A 20,445-nucleotide genomic window follows, 5' to 3' on the forward strand; every position below is an offset into this window, starting at 1 on the left:
GGAGCTGTTAAGAGACAGCTGAAGTGAAATAATATTTAATCAAGTTGAGAACAACACATTATGTTACTGTCAATGTAATAAAAGCTTCCAAAAATGTGCTACTCCAACCCACATGCTTCTAATTTCTATCTTATATTAAGTCCCTCTGCACACTCCAGCCAAGTCAACAGTGTTGCAGCCCACTTAAAAAACAGAAAATCCCATTAGGGGCCATCATGTCTTAAATCTTCACTCTAATCAAATCATAAAATAAAGTAAATATTTCTTTGAAAACTATTCAAAAAAACATTATTTGCAAAGTGTTAAGGCCAATGTTTGGGCCACCTGCCAGTGGACCTCCTATTAACATTTTTAAGTAATTTTCATTAAAATAAATATATTTATACAAATACATATCTGTACATACTGTTATTACTGCGGCCCATTTGCAGTACCTTCACAACCCACCAGGGGGCATGGGGAATTACTGGCACACTCCAGGCTAGGTTTGCTCTCCTGCTAGCTGCTGCTGACTTGATGCTAACAACATTAAAACCTGAATTGAATGGATCATCTTATACATCTGCAGCTTGTTCCCGATATCCAGTCCTGAATTTTTAAGTATATCTGATACCAAATGTATATCCCTATTCATAATACATCAAATATTTTTAAACAGACAGTTTAGCTGGACACAGTCTTGTTAAAACAGACAAAATCCTTCATCAAAGAAATGTCATTCAAGCATATTTTGCTCTAAAGTCTATGTATACCGTTCAACATTAATGGTGATATGCAGGTTACCCATCCCAAGTGCATATACATAATATCATCATCGTGCATAACAGCTTTTGAATTGTGCTATAACAAGATTGATGGTCCGTAGCCTCTTTCAGTTTTATGAATTCTCTCTAGAACTTTTAATTTACTTTGTCAAAGAAGAAAGGTTTTTGCTTTTCCTCAATTTATTTTACATCAATTTCTGTTCCTATTGAAGTTAGTGGGGTCATCTGGGGGTCATATTTTTTTCTGTGTGTGGTAGATGGCATTTGTAGGTGCTGGGCTGAACAATCTTCATTACTGTGGTTTTTGGAGGTATTAAAACAGCTCATGATTTGCACTACACAACCGTATCTGCTTTTTAATGCACAGCTGCCAGAGGGCAACAAAGATCAGAGCCAGTCCATGTTGCTTTTTTTCCTTCGAAGCTTTATCCATTTCATACTAAATCATGTTTCTACTTGACAATTTTGCCCATATGTTGACTTCTTGGCAAATTCTAATTAAGCAAATATTTAAAAAAAGAAAAGATTTTCATATTCAAGCGAAACATTGTCTTTGCATTATCAAAATGACACAAAGGGCTTAAATGGAATAAATCATTGCTTTCCTTTATCATTTATACTTGGCAGTATTTCTAATTTGTGTCTTCATTTACTGAGGAAACCATTGGTATTCTAAGCAAACACTGCTTTACAATGAAACTATGGTAACTGATTTTTCTAAATATTTCTAGAAATGTAATTCAACATAAAAAGCAACTACCTTCTCATCACATCCAACTTTACAGCTAACTTCATGAACTAACACGAGTTCCCCCCTCTGACGCATATTTGCAGACAACGTTGGGAACATTCCTTTTATACTAATTATTTTCTCATAACTTTTTCTAACCCCTGAAACATAGATACATGATAATCTCACCCTAAAATCCATATGTGCCCCATGTTTAGCACACTTGCTGGACACCTTTATTTCATAAAATTAGCTGCTTTCCCAGTCTTCCTTAGGATTTGTGAACATTTTAATCAAGAGTGACAGTAACGCTACTGTAACAGTCCTAAGTAGAAACAAGTATCGTCATTTTGGTCCTCTTGCCAGTCACATTATCTTTAATGTTAAATACTGAAATAGTTTTTGTCAGTCTTTAATGCTGTGGATACTCACACGCTTGAGAACTTTGCCTAACTATAAATGCATATTATTACGCATATTACATTTTTTTGCCAAGTAAAGCAATGTTAGCGAAGACAGCCAAGTCATGTATGATATCTTTACTTCTAACACGTGTACAAGATTTGAGACTTTATCAAGAAAAATGTGAACGTAAGTAAAGCATTTCAAATGCCTTTACTTACATTCAGTCTGAAATAGCTTTGAAAAGCAAAAAGCACAGAGGAGAATGAAAACCAGAAGTAATCAAAAAATAACAAATCTATCATCAAGGGTGTAACTGTTCTGAAACCGAGACCAAATCTGTGATGCAAATGTCTACGGTCTTGTGTCACAATCCTGTCGTCTCTTGCTGTGATCCATTGCCAGCGCCGTACAGCTCTCATTATGTTAACAACAGAGGCATGGAGAAGATGTTTGGGAGAAAAACTGCTGTAAACTTCAAATGCAGAAAATACACTAAGCGTCTGTTTAACCATCTTTTATTTTTTCTAAACCAACATCACATTTTGTGCTGCAGAGGCTTGTGTGTATATTTAGCTTGAGAAAGATTGGTTCGGAAATAGCTTTGGCATTGTGCATATAGTACGTAATATTCTAATTAGCTATGTGCTTGAGTAGGTTATGCTAATTAGCCACATGGAGGTAATTGGATGATTAAAGAAGAGTGGGATGAATTTTAACAACAATAATTTTAACAACAATATAAAGAAGATGTAAGAACTGTGGCTTCAAAAATATCTATTGCAAAATTTGTTACATCCCTAATGATTACATATCAGCAAACACAGTAATGACACTAAAATCAATGCAAAAGGTATTTTAAGAGATGGAGGCAAACAAATAACCCCAAAACAGCCCACCTGTCCAGTGTCCTCCTAGACAAAGAACAAGATTTTCATGGCTCAAGATGGCACCTCTGCTCCTTTCCAAGGCACAATGTGCAGTAGCCACTGAACTAGAACAGCAAGTTGAGTTTGAGACTGAAGGGTGCCTCGTTTAAATTCTTGAAACATTAGGCCTTTTCTTGAACCTCAAAAGTACAGCCAGTTGAGGACATCGAAACCTACTGAACTGAGGTCTCTGAGTACAGAGAATAGGAATTTGAGCTTTGCATATCTTTGTGACAACCCGAAATAACCTCTGTGAGGAGGCTAGCTTTGTCCAAGATCAAATGGGAAAGCTGAGAATTTCAAAACAGTGGTTTAGTATGAGTCACAGCGCAAATGCATCTAGAACAAAAGGAAGACATATAAACAATAATCAGTGTGAAAAACAAACAAAACCCAACATACATATTTCATTAAGTCTGAATCTTAATTGGCAGTCACTTAACACCCACTGAGAGAAAGTGGTGCAAGCGATAACAATCACAAATGTATACAAATTGCAAGAAAGCAGGCAACAATGCAACACAACAAAATATAGCCAATTTTATGATTTGCACAGTCGTTCTTGTACGTTGTATTTGCTTTTATAGCTATGCTTATCCATGTGTGAAGCCCATGCCCTTACACCCACACTAGAGCTGACAAAGTGGAAGACATTAGATCTTTATTCACTCCAGTGAATCATTTCTGTCTTTATTTATTTACTAGCAGCAAGGCATAAACAAGGGCAGTGACAGGAGCTGAAACAATGGTCAAATTGATGAAGCACAAGTTGTACTATTTAAAGACTGTTTCTTACATGGCTGTGAGTTAGAGCAAGAATCCTGTGCTATAGCGCTATCCAGGCTCTGCCCTGCTAAAGGGCATGACATTTACAAGCATTTCATTTCAGCAAAACGCTTCACGATGTGATCAGTAGAGGCAAGAATCTACAGACTAAGTACCTTTTACAACATATCACACTCTCACGATACAGAGGAAATTTGTAAAATTGTGATAAGAGAAAACAGTTCACATACACAGTTTAAAGCTACTGTGTTACAGCAGGGTATATAAATCGAATTCAGCAGAAGCTAAACGACTAAGGTTCCACTTATATTCACTATGTGGAATGTATGCATTTGTATGACAGCGCTGAAAACATGAGCGAACACACCACTTGCAATAAAGGACTCTTGAGCAAAGTCCCATGATAACCTTCATAACAATGATAAATGGCTGAAGCGTCCTGCTAAGCTACATCATATGGCTTTCCATTACACTTAGAAATGGAGCATACACAGAAGGATTTCTGCAAAACACAGCAGGGGGATTAACATCTGGAAACCATTGTATTTTTAACATCATTTTGTTTTCGATTTCAATCCGTGCATCCATAACTGAGCCGCGGACATTTTCTGAGAGATGGATCGAGAGAGCCTGGTGTGCTGCGCTGTTTGTTCTCACACAATCCCCCCCAAATAACACAAAACAACAACAATGCAGCTAGAGGCAGAGCGCCATTATCTTTAGAAGGAAAAACTGATGAAAGGAGTTTGAGTTTCAGTCATTCTTGGCAGTCTGCGATTTATCAGTAAATAGCTTAAAAAACAAACAAACCCAAAACCAAAAAAAACACAACAACAAAAATGAACCCTACCCCCACAGTGCATTAGAGGAGGGGCCATATCACACTACACTTGCTATGACAAGTATCCATTTGCCTGATAAGTAAACCAAAGCTGCTCTTCCTCTGATAAGCCAGCTCAAACACTGATCATCACTACTCAAGTTAGTCAGGCAAAAAAAAAAAAAGAAATAGTACAGCATGTACAACAGGCTGGCAGAGCGCTTCTTAAACTTTTCTGCCATGCCTCCTTCAGAAGCCAAAAACACCACCCCGCTCGAACATCAGGCTGATTATTAATTAAAAAATAAAACAAAAACGCAATGAACCATGCTAACATTTATCAAAACTCTTGATTGCTTGTTTTCCCTATAGAAATAATATTGATTCAACTTATCCTGCAGTAGCTCTATGCAATAACACAGTACGTCTAGAAGGTGAAACTATCTTAAAATTTGTATTATAACACAACTGAAATCAAACAAGAGCACTGAGAGAGCGCAACTCCCCTCGAACAGCAACTTTAATGCCTGCTGCAGCCTCCTTTTATAACAACAAGCTAATGTCTCTTACCTTTAATCTACGACTTTGAAGTATTACATACTAAAATTATGTATTTTATGATCTTTAACCATATGATTGGAGCAGAGTTGGTGCTCTCTATGCCTTTTCATATATATATTATACCTGATATGGTTTCTTGGATTTTTCAAAGCCCAACTTTGACCTTGGGCACTACCAATGAAGGTCAAGGTCACTCATATCCCCCAAGGCCTAGTATATGGTTTTGAAGTTTGAGAATGACCTGAAAAATAATTATTAGTAATATAAAGTTTTTACGGATTTTCACATTTGCTGTGACCTTGACCTGATTTTCACCTCAATTAAATCAGCTTGAGCTGTTATTGGTATCTACAATCACACAAAACCTGAACATGATATCTGTAATACTGTGGATGCTAGACTGCTAACAGACAGACAAATGGAGCGGTTTACATACTCCCTCCCTTTGGGGGGGAAATAAAGCATAAATGAATGCATTAGCATGGGATTGGAGGTGGGGACTTAACAATGGCTAACACTGTCCACAAAAAGGAGACATGAATAATGCAGTCACCTTTCCTGTTACAGTGTAATGCAGACTAGCAATTCATTCAATACGCTGTTCTAACCCATCTCTTAATGAGGAGGCATTTAAGTAGTGAGTGTGTTATTCCTCAACTTAACCATTAGTTTCTATAAATATGCTTGTTTGTCCGGTCCTTGGGATAAAACCATAAATCAGATGAAAACGGTATGAAAATAGTCCTCTTTGAGTCAGACGTGAGGAACACACTCCGAAACAAAGGTACATTTAAGTTGGCACAGGCTTCGTGCACAGACGGGAAGAAGACAGGCAGGAGATTGTGCAGTGAAAGAAGAAGCCCCATAGACGCCGCTTTCCACAGTCACAGTTTAAATCACTGAATGTCTGAGACAAACTCTTTATCAAGCGCTAAGAGCCTGAAGGTTGTAGTACCATCTGAATGAAACACCACTGATATCACCACTGATATGTTCTGGGTCAACTGCTCCATTCTTTAATGCCAGTTTTATTTTGGAGGATACAATTTAAAGAACCCCTGCAATGCTAAAAATTTTAGAGGGAACCACTCATGCAACACCACAGTCTGTCTTTGTTAACGGGGAAAAAATGACAAAAGGAGAACGAATATAGGCTGAACACTGCAAGGATTTTACACTGATTCTCTGCTGTGAAGGGTATTCTTTCCACTAGGCAGACACTCTTTCTACATTATTCAGGCTGAGAATGATCTAGCTGTACTCTAATTGCTACATATCTTCCATCTCAGGGTGTGGAGCTGTATAAGACCACCCACGAACCCTTTAATGGCTCCACATGGCTCATTAGCCACTAATTACACAAATCCATACATTCATAGTCAAAAGTAACTTTACAATTAGTCTATAAGTGCTTTGTATAATACTCTGTATATGTTAAATACAAAGCTTTGTTCATTGAACCAACCCTTGGTTTGCTTCACACACAGATAGTAAGCAGCTAATGCCTTTAGCGTGTGTGTAAATAATGCATGATATCAAACAGTGTGTACTGGAAACAGCTATTGATCATAACCACCTACTTTCTGTAAGCGTTACTTGATCACTATCACTGAAGGAGACGATTTTGTTCTGTCTCTGAATAACTTTATACTGGGACACACCTGGCGCGTTTTAGAACCAGAGCATTTGGTCTTTACGACATGTTTTATTTTGTAAACTAATCAGATGCTCGGTGCCGTTCCGCTGTCTGACTTTGTGCGCAGCTCATGTGCTCTGTGCAGCTTCGCACTTCTGTCAAAACCAGGATATGGGTGCGTATTTTTAGCAGTGTGGGGAGCCGCCTCTGGGACGCTTCTAAAACGCTCTCGGGCATTGTCAAGAAGGGCTGTGATCAGTTCCAGCGGTTGCAGCTGAGATGCAGCAGTCCCTCGTGTGTCTCAGCAGTCAGGGAGGCCCGGCTGCCTTGTTATTTCACCATCACTCTTAGTCTTGTCTCTGCTAAATCGCATCAGCCCCCAATTGACCAAGTGTCACGCTTCAGAGGGAAGCCCGATATCTCTAGCCTTGCAGACCTTTTACTTGTCCATTTCGCTTTCCTCAAATGGACATACTTTTACTTTTTACCAGCTGCATAAAGTACAAGTTGGCCTGCACAATTTTTCTGCCATTATCAACTTGTCAATCTTTTCTGTAAGTGAAAGCGAAAAAGTCAGAAAAGAAGTTCACAGACATGCCATCTAGGATCTCGCTGTGTATGACGGTGAGCTGCTGCTTCACATGACTCGAGCCTTACTTATTAACAGAAAAAAAAATACCCTATTGTCTCCTCCTACATAAATACTGCAGAACACAGCAGTGAGGTCAGGGAACAACGATGGTTTGTGAGCTCCTAAAGCATGCTCCATCGCTGTCATTTTCGCCTCTCTTTATGCAATAGTAAAAGAAAAAAAACAAAAAACCCCTCCATCCTCTTTTTTGCTTTTTATTTCTTAGCTGTCGATGAATCACTTGACACTTTGATGTATCAGAGTTGACCTGAAAACAACCAGAAAGCTTGATCTGAATGTGCGATGAAGTTTTTCAAGGCAAAATTTGCAAATTATTACAAATTATTCACCTGCACATAGAATTTCTCTCACTGGCTTTAATTTACAGCACATGCTCACAGTTTTGGAAACAGTGAGCTCAATATATTTATTTAACTACAATACATCGTTCCTCCTGGTAGCATTTCAATCAGTATGTCCTCATGCTTAGATTAAAATTAGACACATATTTCATTATCTTAACTGCACTACTGTAAAATTCTGTATAAACAACCATTCTGTACAATACGATAATTATAATTCTACAACTGTTTACACCTGTTTATAACTTGCATATTTCTGCATAGTTTCATATTTATATCCTGTTCATAGCCTGTACATAACTTGTATACCCATTACAGCCTGTACATACTTATAGTTATAGCAGATTCATAACATACCTTCATACCGTGTACATTTTAACATACCCATTATAGACCCATTTTTGTACCCTCATACCTATAATTTCTGTAATATATCTATATACCTATATTGCTAATATATATTTTGTAATCTATCTATATCATGGCTAAAGCACTTCTGGATGGATGCAAACTGCATTACGCTGCCTTGTACTTGTGACATGCGCAATGACAATTAAATTGAATTCTATTCTATTCTAAAAGAAAACGAATTGTTATGCATGCATCATAGAGATTAAACTATAAATCGTTTGTTTAAAAAAAATATACATAACTCTTTTTTTATAAATCAAAATGATCTCTGTGTACTGTTTCCTATTTGATTTACATTTTATGGAGGCCTAAAATATTCATGCCAAATTGACTGGCTGTATTTTTCCTTATTTTCTTTAAGTTATGCATCATAGAAAGAATACAAGGTATTACACACTGGCATCCAAACAGAATAAAACATTTGAAAAATGAAAAATAAAAAAAAGGACACCACCAAATAAAGCATATTATTATGAGTCATTCACAGATATGGATCATTTCATAAAAGATGTCAGAATCTGGGACTACAGCAGAATAAACTAATAAAGTCTTAATAACTTGTCTTGTGTCCTCAGTCACAGTCAAATTATTTTTTGTATATTTTTAGCTCAGCCTTCACTGTTTGTGCTGTTTCATGTTTTACCTCACAAGGATTAAAATGAGGTGATTTGCACAGAAGTGAGATTGTAATACTGGCGGAGCCCTGATCAGATCTCTCACATGTATCCCTTGGTAACAAATCGCACCTCATCTCCAACTTTACCATTTCTATTCCTTTTTGTATTTATACCATCCTTGAAAACAATATTTCCATATTATATCTGCAGTGCTATTTTCTAAACACTATGGCTGTGAAAGGGGAAAGGAAGCCTAATCTGATTGTACTGTGTTAACTGTGGCAGCAAGACTTTTCAATGCAGAACAATGAAGGGATGGGTTTAATACGTTAAACTGGAAGCACCAGATAGCAAATGATTATGCTGAAATGAGTATCTTAAGCTCCTTATTTAGCTTTTTGTTGTTGTTGTGAAGAATGCTTGGAGGTTATTTCCCAAAGAGGGAGCCAAAGGCTGTCTCAGCACCTGTGCACTCTAACCTCTGGGCAGAATAAGGGATGAGCTCCGAAGCTCCCAGTACAAACACAAAGAAAAGAGGGGCTTTTAGCACACCTTAAAAAGCTATTGCCGTGACCTAGATCAACTTTAAGAAACACACTTTCAATCAGTAAATGTAAACAGTTTCCTCCTTGCATTATGTTAGTAATAAAAAAAAATAGCTACAAACAGTAAATATCTTAAGTTTAGCCATGTCATAAAGTAAAGCTCATCTGTAATCCTGGCAGATCAGCTGTTCTCAATGCCAGCTAAGAACATCTGTTGGTTCAGGTGTTGCTCGTCTGTGCATCCAGGTGGCAAATCTTAAAGAGAGTGTACTTTTTAAGACAACTGCCTACGACTGCTCTGCATCTGCAAGCTACTTAGAAACCCAGCTCCACCTGGTCCTCATTTTCAATCCGTGTCTGTCCTAATCAGCATCATATTCATTTTCTTTGAAGCCTGCTCTATATGAGGATCTTGCTGTTCTCCCTGGAAGGGCGAGGAGGTGTGCTCTCTCCATCTTCTGCTTTCTTTGCATGTGCATGGAAAGGGGTGGGGTGAGATCCCGGAACGCTAAAAACAAATTACTGCAGATAGAAATAATCTTCCTTTGACTACAGACTTCCTCACTGAAATGTGTCTTCTTCTTGTTGCCTAAAAAAGAAAAAATTCAGCACAGTTTTTTGTTTTTTTTTACTTTAAGCAGCTATATTACTTTTAGTTATGTTTAGGGTCGTCAGTAAGTGTAGGAGTGACATTAGCAGTAGTAGTCATAATATTTACTGACTGTGGCAGCAATAGCAGTTGCAGTAATGGCAATAACAATGACACTGCCAGCTTTGCTGTTCAGTCCTGGCAAATGGGTGAGCATTTTCATTTCAATCTGATTATTGCACTTTAGAATGTTTCATAGCTACTGTTGCTGAAACCAAAGGAATTTAGTTATTTCTTTTGGCTGGTCCATGTATTGATTTGGCATAATCTATAACTGATTCATTATTCCAACAAAAGAAATGTTACACTTTCTCGAAAGCGGTTCACTTGTAGCGCTTTTGTGTTTCACGTTATTATAAATGTCTGCAGACAGCTTGGCGTGAGCGAGTTCACAAGCCCGAGCCACTGCAGCAACACTAATCTGACTGCTTGTCATGCAGTCTTCCTCCAAACCGTTCGTGCTGTTCGCTGTTGTAGAAATTGTTCCGTTACATGCACCTGAATGCTGCATGAACGGGCAAACATCCCAAGTTATATTTTGTTCTGAGTAAAATGTGCACAAGTCAAGAATTTATGAATAATATCACAAACAAAAACCTGTCTCTTCACATATTGTTCCAGTCAAATGTCATTCAAGGGTTTTTACTATTATCTATACTGTGGAACACTAGACTGTGAAATAACCCATACAGAACTGAGTAGTAAACAAGGAAGTGTATAATAAACCAAAAACACTATAGCTCCCTGAAGCTAGACATAGTTTTAAGACATCTTTGCACAGCATTGGGAGTATCCTACTTCCATGAGGTCATCACCAGGAATGGCTTCCAGGCTTTGCGAAGGGATAATTATCTGAAAAGGAGAGTGATTGACTGTCAGGCTGCTTGGCCTCCGCATGCTTAGGGACAGGTTGGACCGCAGAAGGATGGAAAAGCGGCCAAAAGTACTCAGAATAAACAGGAATACTTTAAAGAGAGCTGGAAACACATTGCAGGTGGGACTTGAGGAGCTTGCTGAGAATAAGACCAGAATGTGCAAAGCTGTCAAAGCAAAAGGCAGCTTCACTGTAGGAAACAAAAAAAGTAATATATAATCAGTTTTTTTTTGTTTACTTCACAATTCCATGCACTGAAGAAAATGTTAAATATTTAGCCAAGTCTTCATTGATTTTTGACTGGTACTATAGATTTGTCTCTCTGCTACCTTCCAAAACAAAAGCCAAAGGTAAAATGCTGCCTTTCTAAAAACTGTATATAATTTTTCCTTTCCACCCTTTTCTTTGAAGTTATTTGAAGAATTAGGTTCTCGTCTTTTCACCTTTTCCTGTGATGCCTTTTCACAAATATTGTTAAAATACAGATAAACAGACTAGTGACAAAACTGTCTCTACAATCAATGCCAGGAAATTGTTGATTTAATAGTTTTGGGGAGCTGTCTCTAACCTTTTTAACAAAAACCAGAGCCTTCAAAAAGAACACTCAGGTGATTCATTGCCATCATTATCAGAGTAGGCGTAGGAAACATAATAAATGCATTTTTTCATGTTACATGTTTATTTGTCACCTCCCTTGATCGAACAGCGGCACTTTCGTGTGGCAGGCAAATGTGTAAATAGCTACTAATGCCGCAATTACTTACATACACTAATTATAGTTAGTTAAAATCAATCAGCATTGTATGTAGACCTGAAAATGTTTCTTAATGCTGGAAGTGAGAAATAAACTCCCGGTGCACTCATTTTTACCTGTGCACTTTTTTAAAAATGAGTTTTGGCCACAGATTGAATGTTACAGAGAGTGGATAGCACCACCACAATAACAGTTTCCTCTGCTGCCTGGCAGCAATGCTACTGGTCATCAGTGATGCCATAGGGGAGCAAAAGGATGATTGGACCATGAACGAACCTGCCCAAACCCCAGTGATTACAGACATTGACAAAAAAAAAACAAAAAAAACGAGTGAATACAAGTGTATACAGGCAAAATAACAACAACAGCAAAAAATCTTTAATAGACATCAAACATCAGGAAATAGGTTCATGCAGTCCAGAGTCAGCAGAAACATATTGTTTATACTGCAATATGTTATAAATCTTAACATACTCAGTAAGTAACATCTGTGGAAGTGATTTTTTTTTCAGCTAAAGAGCAACACAAGGTAGGAAAAGTGGAGCCTATTGTGCCTCGAGTTAAATTAAGCTGAAGCTTCATTCTTCCTTGTGAACAAAAAGTCAAAGCACTGCAAAAGAAAAGTAGTCAATACTGGCCACATTATGAATGCAAGCATTCTTTCAAAAAGCTCTCCCCGAAGAAAGGAGACGTGAATGAAGGCTGAAGATCCACATGCATGGCTGACTCCGTATCTCAAGAGGAACTCAGAGCAGCCTGATAGACTTAATCCTTTTCCATATACTGGATCTATACTGTCAAGTCCTTGAGTCGTCCGACCAGTACAACCAGCATTTCCACTAAAACACTCCTTCTGACCATCATTCTTAAGTAGTTTGGGTGCAAACATGTTACCACCAGTTTTATACTTTAAAGACTTTTTGAGATTTAAAACACCATTTTAAGAATCTTTTGAGTAACGATGTCCATGGATCTCTCTCTGGCAGAGCACCAACCCACTTTTAGGAGACAATTTTGGAAACATCTAAAAGGACTACGGCTGCAGGCTACATATAATGAAGTAGTGCATTTAAATGAGAGACAGCTTGGGGACAAGGAAGAACGCTTTACTCAGATCAGTAAACACTGAAATAAAACAGAAGCTTGAGGATGAGGTTCACTAAAGGAGAGAGAGACAAAAAGAAGGAAGCAGGCCTGCAAACAACCTATTAATATTGGACATTTTAAGAGAGGAAGAGATTAAAGAGGACAGCGAGTGAAAAAGACACTGACAGAAAGGATGAGAGAATGATGCAGGCATAAAATACCTCTGATATGTGTGGTTTTAGAGAAAAAGAAGAAAGCTGTGAAAGATTGTCTATAGCGACTACTTCATATTCAAAAAAGACCAGTGAAAAATAAACACAGTAAGAAAAACAGACCACAAAGTAAACATCACTTTCATAGGAGCCTTACAAAACGTTTGAAAAGGACAGCTGTGGCCTAGATATAGGATAATGCATGACATAGTTTTATTAAAAAAAAAAAAAAAATGACTGCCCTCTTCCAGCACCAGAGTCAATCTGCTGGAAATAATATTCTGGAAATTTTCACCATGGCAACCTAATGCCAGTACAGGCTGTGGAGTGTTGTTACAGATCAAAAGGGGTTTACGGTATAGCTGTGAGGCAGTGAGCAGGAGCAGAAAGTTGCATCAAACCCCAGGATAAGGGAGATAAATAATTACAAAAACAAATACACACACACAGATCTACACTTACAGAGCCTAATGCTACTAGAGACCGACACTTTCTTAAACCTCGCCCCAACAAAAAGCCCAGTTTTCACTCTAAATACAAACAATTTATTGCATGGAGAGTTGTGTTTTGTCCCAAAAGGAAACCTGTGTCGCCACAACGTCCACAGAAAGGCTTTCTGTTAATAAAACAGTTTTTATTCCCACTCAGCTATTTTTATTGTTGACTTATCTTTATTGCTCAAGTCATTTACATTTATTGTATTTATTTCACTTATTTTCCATATTATTCACACCTTTCTTCATATTTGATGGTCTTATTTAACCGTTTACTTTTCCTTTAGACTGCGATCTATTTTGTGGTGCTCTGTAAAACACTTCCTAAATATGGTGGCATCAGACATGAATAGTATACAGGACAGGAAAGAGGGGCGAGAGTACAAGGGAAAGATGTGTACCTGGGCCACTGCATTTCAGCCATAAAGCACATGGTTACCTGCTCTAACATTAAGTTAAACTGGTGCCCACTAAATGCTACTTGTGAGTTTCATATTAGACTAACATGTCCAGTTGAAAACAAACAAACAAAAAAAAGTGGGCTTTGCCCGCTCAATATGGACATTAAAAATGATTCTGACTCCACTTTTAGTATCTTGGTTACAGCACAAACTCATATAATGGTAATATGAACACTTAACTTTAAAGGCACTCTTGGCAGACTGAGACTTTGTCCTTCAAATGTTTGCAAAACATGCAGTAGAAATAAATGTAAAACATCACCTTTTTTGAATGCACTAACTAGACATCTATTCAAAAACCTCTCCAAACATGTCAGGGTGACAAAAAACACGCCGTGAATCTTTAAATATAATAGAATAATACTTCCTTATCATCGAGTTAGAATCTGTATTGAGTATCCAAACCATTTGCCAACAGGTTGGCTACTAGTGAAAAGTGAATGACATAATTACAAACATTTCATTAAATGCAAGCTATGCTTTTAACTATGAACTTCTATGTTATTTTATACACATTTCATTTCTTGTGGTTTAGAAAAAAAAGAAAACATGTTTTTGACAACAAGTGGGGAAAATATGATGGTTACAGTGACCATCAGACACTGTCAGAATCATCTGTAGTGCATGACCTAAAATTTCATTTCTCTAAAGGCAAAAGAAAGGACAGAAGCAAAGGCAGAAATAACTCATTCTAGAAATGACTTCCGACTTAAGATACATAAAAAATGAAAGGAAAACCCCGAACCCCTGAGCCCAACAGTCCTGTGGGGCATCTTCCTGGCATGGTTCGATGCACTTGTCGACCTAATAGAGAAGAGTCGCTACAAATTAATATGAAGTTATTCTGGGTGATCAACTTAATCCTACAATAAATCCAGATGAAAGTGGTCGCTTATATGACCAAAGTTCCCCCATCCATATAGCAGAAAGGGTCACTCAGATGCCTTGATAAGTATGAAAGTGATGTGAATAATATGTCACGATTTCAACCAAAGTAAAACCCCAGAGATTTAAGGCTGACTGTGTGGGGCAGCACTCTCCATCATGAACTGACGTAAGATTTTTGCTGGAGAAAGGTGCTCCATCGTTTCAGTAAGCCCCAGAGACTTGGTAGAATCTATGTCAAGGTGTACTGAAGCTATAGTGGGAGAACAATGGCGGAGCACACCTTACAATGACACCTTATGTTGGTTTTTCTTTCAATTTATCACCAGTCTGGTAGAGCAAAAAAGAAAAGTTGACTCAATCTTACACTTTCTTGGAATAAATTCTTGCTAACATTATAATATATTAGTACCACTTCAGACTCAATCTCTTGAGGTTCATTAGTGCCAACGGCAAGACTTTGCAACTTTTATTCAGAGAAGCACTCCTCCCCATTTCTTTTTTCAAAGTCCAATGGGGAACTGAAATCAGCAAATACTGCAGGCAGGTGCACGTCTATATGAAGGAGAACAGTGAAATAACTTTATGATTGAGCCTAAAGTGTTGAAGAAGTTTATGTGCAAGAAAGGGAAAGAAAGTAATCTTAACTGATTAGAGAAAAAAAAACATTGATGTTGCTTTTTTGAAGCTATTTACTTAAAATAACTGGGGGTGGGGGGTTTAAAGAGCCAAACCAATGACACATTCTCACACAAACACATCCTCCCCATTGCACTTAAGGCAAATGAATGCAAGATAAAACCAATAACACAGTCTAATATAAACAGCCTCTCTCTCTCTCTCTCTCTCTCAGAGCTCACTTTACAAATCACATTCAAATAGAAAATAATCAAACTCTTCTCGCTAGAAAAACAAACGGCCTTAACAGCATTAGTGCCACATCTGCATGCACTCAGTACTGGTGTGTTGTGACAATCTCCCACAGCCACTACATGATGACAGAAAGAAAGGGAGTGCTTGAGTGTGAGATGTATTTCATTTCTCTCTTTTTTTGGCCAATCAAATAAGCTCACTGAATCAAATAAAGGAAGAGAGAGAGAATAGGCCAGTTTGTTGACATGTCACATAGTTGGCAAGGTATCATGCAGAGTAATAGACAACTGCAGATTGCAGATTGCATTACCTTCCACCTAGCACAGAAAAGTTGAGTCTGAAAGAGTATTTTAGTACTATAACTTGAGACAAAATGATTGCAATTAGGGCTGCCACGATTAGTCGACTAGTCACGATTATGTCGACTATCAAAATCGTCGACGACTAATTTAATAGTCGAGGCGTCGTTTGAAGCTTTGTAGGATCACAAAAGACGCAGGAATAAGTAGGATTTAAGAGTGTAATAACGGACTGAAACAGAAGATGGCAGCACTGCATATACAAGGATGCCAGCTGCCGTTAAACCCCAAAGAAGAAGAAGCGGTGTCCCAGAATTCATAGCGCGGCCCAGCTCAGTTTCCAACAATGGCGGCAGCTAGTTAGTTTTAATATTACTCTTATTATTCTTTCTGAGTCACAAGATAAACGTTTATCATATTTTCAGGCAAGAATGTAGCTGTGTAAACCTCAAATATCTGCTCAGTTTATCAAGACACCACATATTTTCAAAAGCGCTCCGATGTTTTCGGAGACGTCTGTTACCCACTAGCTCGATAGCTAGCCGGGGGCAAGGCTCACTAGAGCCCGTGAGAACACCGGACTCCCGACAGATCTTTTCAAACACACCGCTGTCTTTCGCTGCTCAGGTTAAACATGATATATAAGTCACTTAGATAACTTAAAAATGTTATTGTTTGGCTTATTTTAGTATTTTATTTGTTCCTGAGTAAATCGGTTTGGCTGAGATTAAAGTTATAGTTTTTACATGGCTGAATAAACGTCAAGCTGACAGCTGATTATCAGAAGTGTGAGATGCTCGAGAATATTCTCCGGTGTCCTGTTATATTTTAGATAGCAAGGAGTTATCAAACTATCATCTTGTCTTTATTTTTAGTTAGCACATACCTTAAACACTTAAAGCTGTAAGCTAATGATAGTTATATAAGAGCAGATGCTGCTGGTGCAATAAGCTGAACGTTTTATGTCCAATGGATGATGATCTCATTAGTCGACTAATCGCAAAAATAATCGGTGACAAGTCGACTATCAAAATAATCGTTTGTGGCAGCCCTAATTGCAACCAAACATTCATTCATTGAATGGGAATGGTCTGTAAGCTGTGCAACACTGAAGCCAATGGAATGTAGGGCTGTTCGATATAACGATATATATCGGATGACTATATAACAACGTCTATCGTTTCCTTTTACGCTATCGTTGGGTTTCATGGTGTCGCAAAATAAACTGTTTATGGCAATATTTTTTCATCGTTTTGATGGTCACTGTAGTGGCTATATTACGGTAATTTCTTAAAGTTCTCTCTTTCTCCTATATTTAATATAACCACACTACAGACGGACAAGCGCCTGTTTTTATGGGTTGTCGTTAGCAACAACGACAGTAACACCATTGCATGTCCGCTTGTTTATTTTCCACATAAACCTTTCACAATAAAGCTCAAGATCCTGTTGAGACTTTTCAAAATAAACAGAATCACGCGAAAAAGTATGCAGAGTATTGACAGATGAGAAACAAAAAAAAGAGTTGTCTAAAAAATAAACCTTAGACTCAAACGTTAGAACAGGCTTTCCCCGCAGCACGTCGTGTAATAAATACACACAAAGAAAACGGCGGCTGTTACAACCTATGTCTAAAAATGTGTAGTTTCATGCATCACAAGACGCCCAGCTGGAAACACTTCACCTACCTGAGATTCACAGAATTTACAGAAAATATTACATTATTTGTGATTTATATCGTTATCGGACGATAGATGTTTTATATTGGGATATAAGATTTTGGTCATATCGCACAGCCCTAATGGAGTGTTTTCCTGCAGTCTTAAAAGAAGGCCCCCTGCCAAGGGAAGCTGACTGTGTGAAGCTGAACAAAAAAGCCCTTATTTGAGATTACACTACAGCCACATGTTTACAGTCAGTTAGCTATAAATAGAAAGAAACTGGGAGAGCCAGATGGAGAGATGCAGAAAGAGAGAAGGACAAAGAAACAAAGAGAAAGGCTGTGGCGTTAGACGTCTAATTCAGGGTGATTCAGTCTGTCACCACCTACAGAGCCTGCCCATCCTCATAAAAACAATGATTCTGACTTGGCTCACCAACAACACAACATGACATTTAGCTCCTAACCCTACCATAGAACTCCCACACATACACAAAGCATTACGAAGAAAGGAGGCCAAAATTTAACACAGATACAACAAACAGATACAACGATGCCGACAAACAAAGTCTTGATGACATTTACACTTAAATATCAGCATGAAGCATAATCAAACGCGCACATTATCCCTTATACATTCAAAGAAAATTAGGCTGAAACATAATAAGTGAATCTGCAAATACAAAAAGACGTGCAGAGACAATAAGGTGTTTCTAAGCACCACAGTGAACAAATGATCAGTTACGTGATGATCCTGTAATCACATTAGTGATAAAAATCCAATTAAGTCCTGATTATACATCAGCCTCTTTCCTCTCTACAAGAGCCCTATAGAACCACCACCAAGGATGATGGGAAAATGAATAAGTCATTCCCTTTCTAAGCTGCCAGCTCTACAAAGTCTTGCCTAACTCATACCCTCACATAACCCACACTACACTGTCAGAGAGCAGATACTGCACATAGCCCGTATATCATCATTTTCTCATAGCACCCACTCAGGAGAGACTAAAATAAAACTTATTTGGGTGCTTCTGTAAAACAATGACTGAAGATGTACTCCTACAAAATCTAATTCCAGACGGTGGATAATACTAAATTTCTTCCAGTCACCCAGCACTTTTCTGTCCATAACATCATGCTACACTAGCTTTACTCCTTTCTTTGTTAGTGTCTCCCACACACGCTCCTAGCTTTCACCGTGTTTAGGAAATTAGTATTTGTATCATTTCTCCCTAAACTTGCAACCAACTATAACCACCACCCTTGGAATACCTGCCTCCCACATCCACACTGCAGGGAAAAAAAACAGAACCCTCCGCTTTTGGAGAAAAGTGCCACAGGCTTTGTTGGGGTGAGGTAAGTGGGTTTTTCTTAGAGCCCACTCTTCAAAATGAGTCTGCATGCAATTCTCTTTCATTTTCCAGGACCTTAGCTTAATTTCGTGTGCACTTAACTGACAATCTGCCATACGGGATCATAGATTTCGCAAACCCAGAGTCATCTTAGAGGATTCATTTCTCTGCCTTCTGCCAGCATCTCTTCATTTGACGTAATCAGTAATTAACAGAAAGTAGAAAACTAAACATCTATCCTTTAATTAAGTGGTATTATAGGCAGAGGCTCGAAATGTTTCTGTAGCTGGGTGAAATGAGGGCAACAGTGATAAACAGAAGGCAGGAACTGATTAAACTTTCTTTTCCTAGGGAAAGTGATCACATTCGAGGAATATGAGAGAAAGAAGAATTACCTCATTCTGAGAAGAGATACTTTTTTGGCTCTAGAGTATATATATCTGTATTTTGTGAGCAGTATATTGATGGGTTCATTTTACCCAATTCATTCTATCCAGAACTTACAGAATCGTTTTACAGTATAAGTGTTAGGGGCCAATATACCAAAGCCTTCTTTTATCCTGCACTACAATAGTTTTATACTTTAAGCCTGAAGCTACTGCAGTATCTACATAAATACTAAAGTAACTGCACATTTAAAAATAACTTAAGTTCCTCAGAGAGGCTCAACGTTTGGTCACATGGATGTGATCTATTATAATGGACGTAAAGAGCATTTCCTATTGACACAAGTCTAATCTTGTCCAGATTGTCAAAAAACCCGAACTACAACTATTTGCTAGGATAAAAGACTAAAAACTTCTGGCTTTGCACTCCAGACAAAACCATCTTTGACAATAAAAAGGCAGGAGAGATAAGCCCGATTTAATTTCGCAAACCTCTCTTTCAGAGAATCCTCTTTAGTTGAGGTGGGTAGAGGTGGGACGGGAATATGCAGAACCTCCTACGCACATTCGTAAGAAGTAATCCATAGGGCTGTTCACTGGCGTGTGCATGTGTGTGTGTAACACTCCAGCAGCTCCACACAGACACATGCAAATTAAGTAAAGTCTCAAGTGAAGCAACAAGGGAAAAGGGGACCAAATAGCGACTCTCTGTCAAGTGCTGAGCACAAATATGAAAAAGCTTAGCCTCTGAAGCATTTTGATATGTGAGGGACCTAATATGCTGAAAGAACAATAAGTCACTTCTCTGTCTCTCCTCCTCATTCTTCACCCTCTGACAGTTGTTTTTTTTTTCCCTCTCCCATATCTCAAAACTGTGTGATACAACAGTTTAATTAAATAAAATGACTTGGCAAGACCACAAACAGCAACTGAAGTGCTAGCAATAAAATTAAACTAGCTACATCATAATTAAACAGAGCCACCGTCCTTCAGACCCTAAAATATCAACCTTATTATTGCCGTCTATTCCTACCACTGTTCTGCAAACACGAGTATGTGCCAGCATGGTAAGAAGTCATGCATGCCCCACTTAAGCTACAAGAAATGGGAAGAGGCCAGACTTTAGCAATCCACTGAAAAAAAGAAAATATTGTCTAAGTGTCATGTCAGGCTCTCTAATGCACACTTGCTTTGTAAGCCTGAGACTTGCAAGACGTTGCTGTAACAAACCATGGCTGTGTATAGTAAAGTAAAATCTAGTAG

The 20,445-nt window shown here is 38.1% G+C and overlaps 1 protein-coding gene across 3 annotated transcripts in view; it reads right to left on the reverse strand.

Moving 5' to 3' along the window:
• The window catches only part of furinb (furin (paired basic amino acid cleaving enzyme) b), a 95,136-nt gene that overhangs the window by 65,805 nt on the left and 8,886 nt on the right, over positions 1 to 20,445 (reverse strand). The gene's annotated exons all lie outside the window — the stretch shown is intronic.

The sequence above is a fragment of the Pundamilia nyererei genome, unplaced genomic scaffold (genome assembly GCF_000239375.1).
Source record: "Pundamilia nyererei isolate P.nyererei 1_Seehausen unplaced genomic scaffold, PunNye1.0 scaffold00078, whole genome shotgun sequence".
NCBI classification, from domain to species: domain Eukaryota; kingdom Metazoa; phylum Chordata; class Actinopteri; order Cichliformes; family Cichlidae; genus Pundamilia; species Pundamilia nyererei.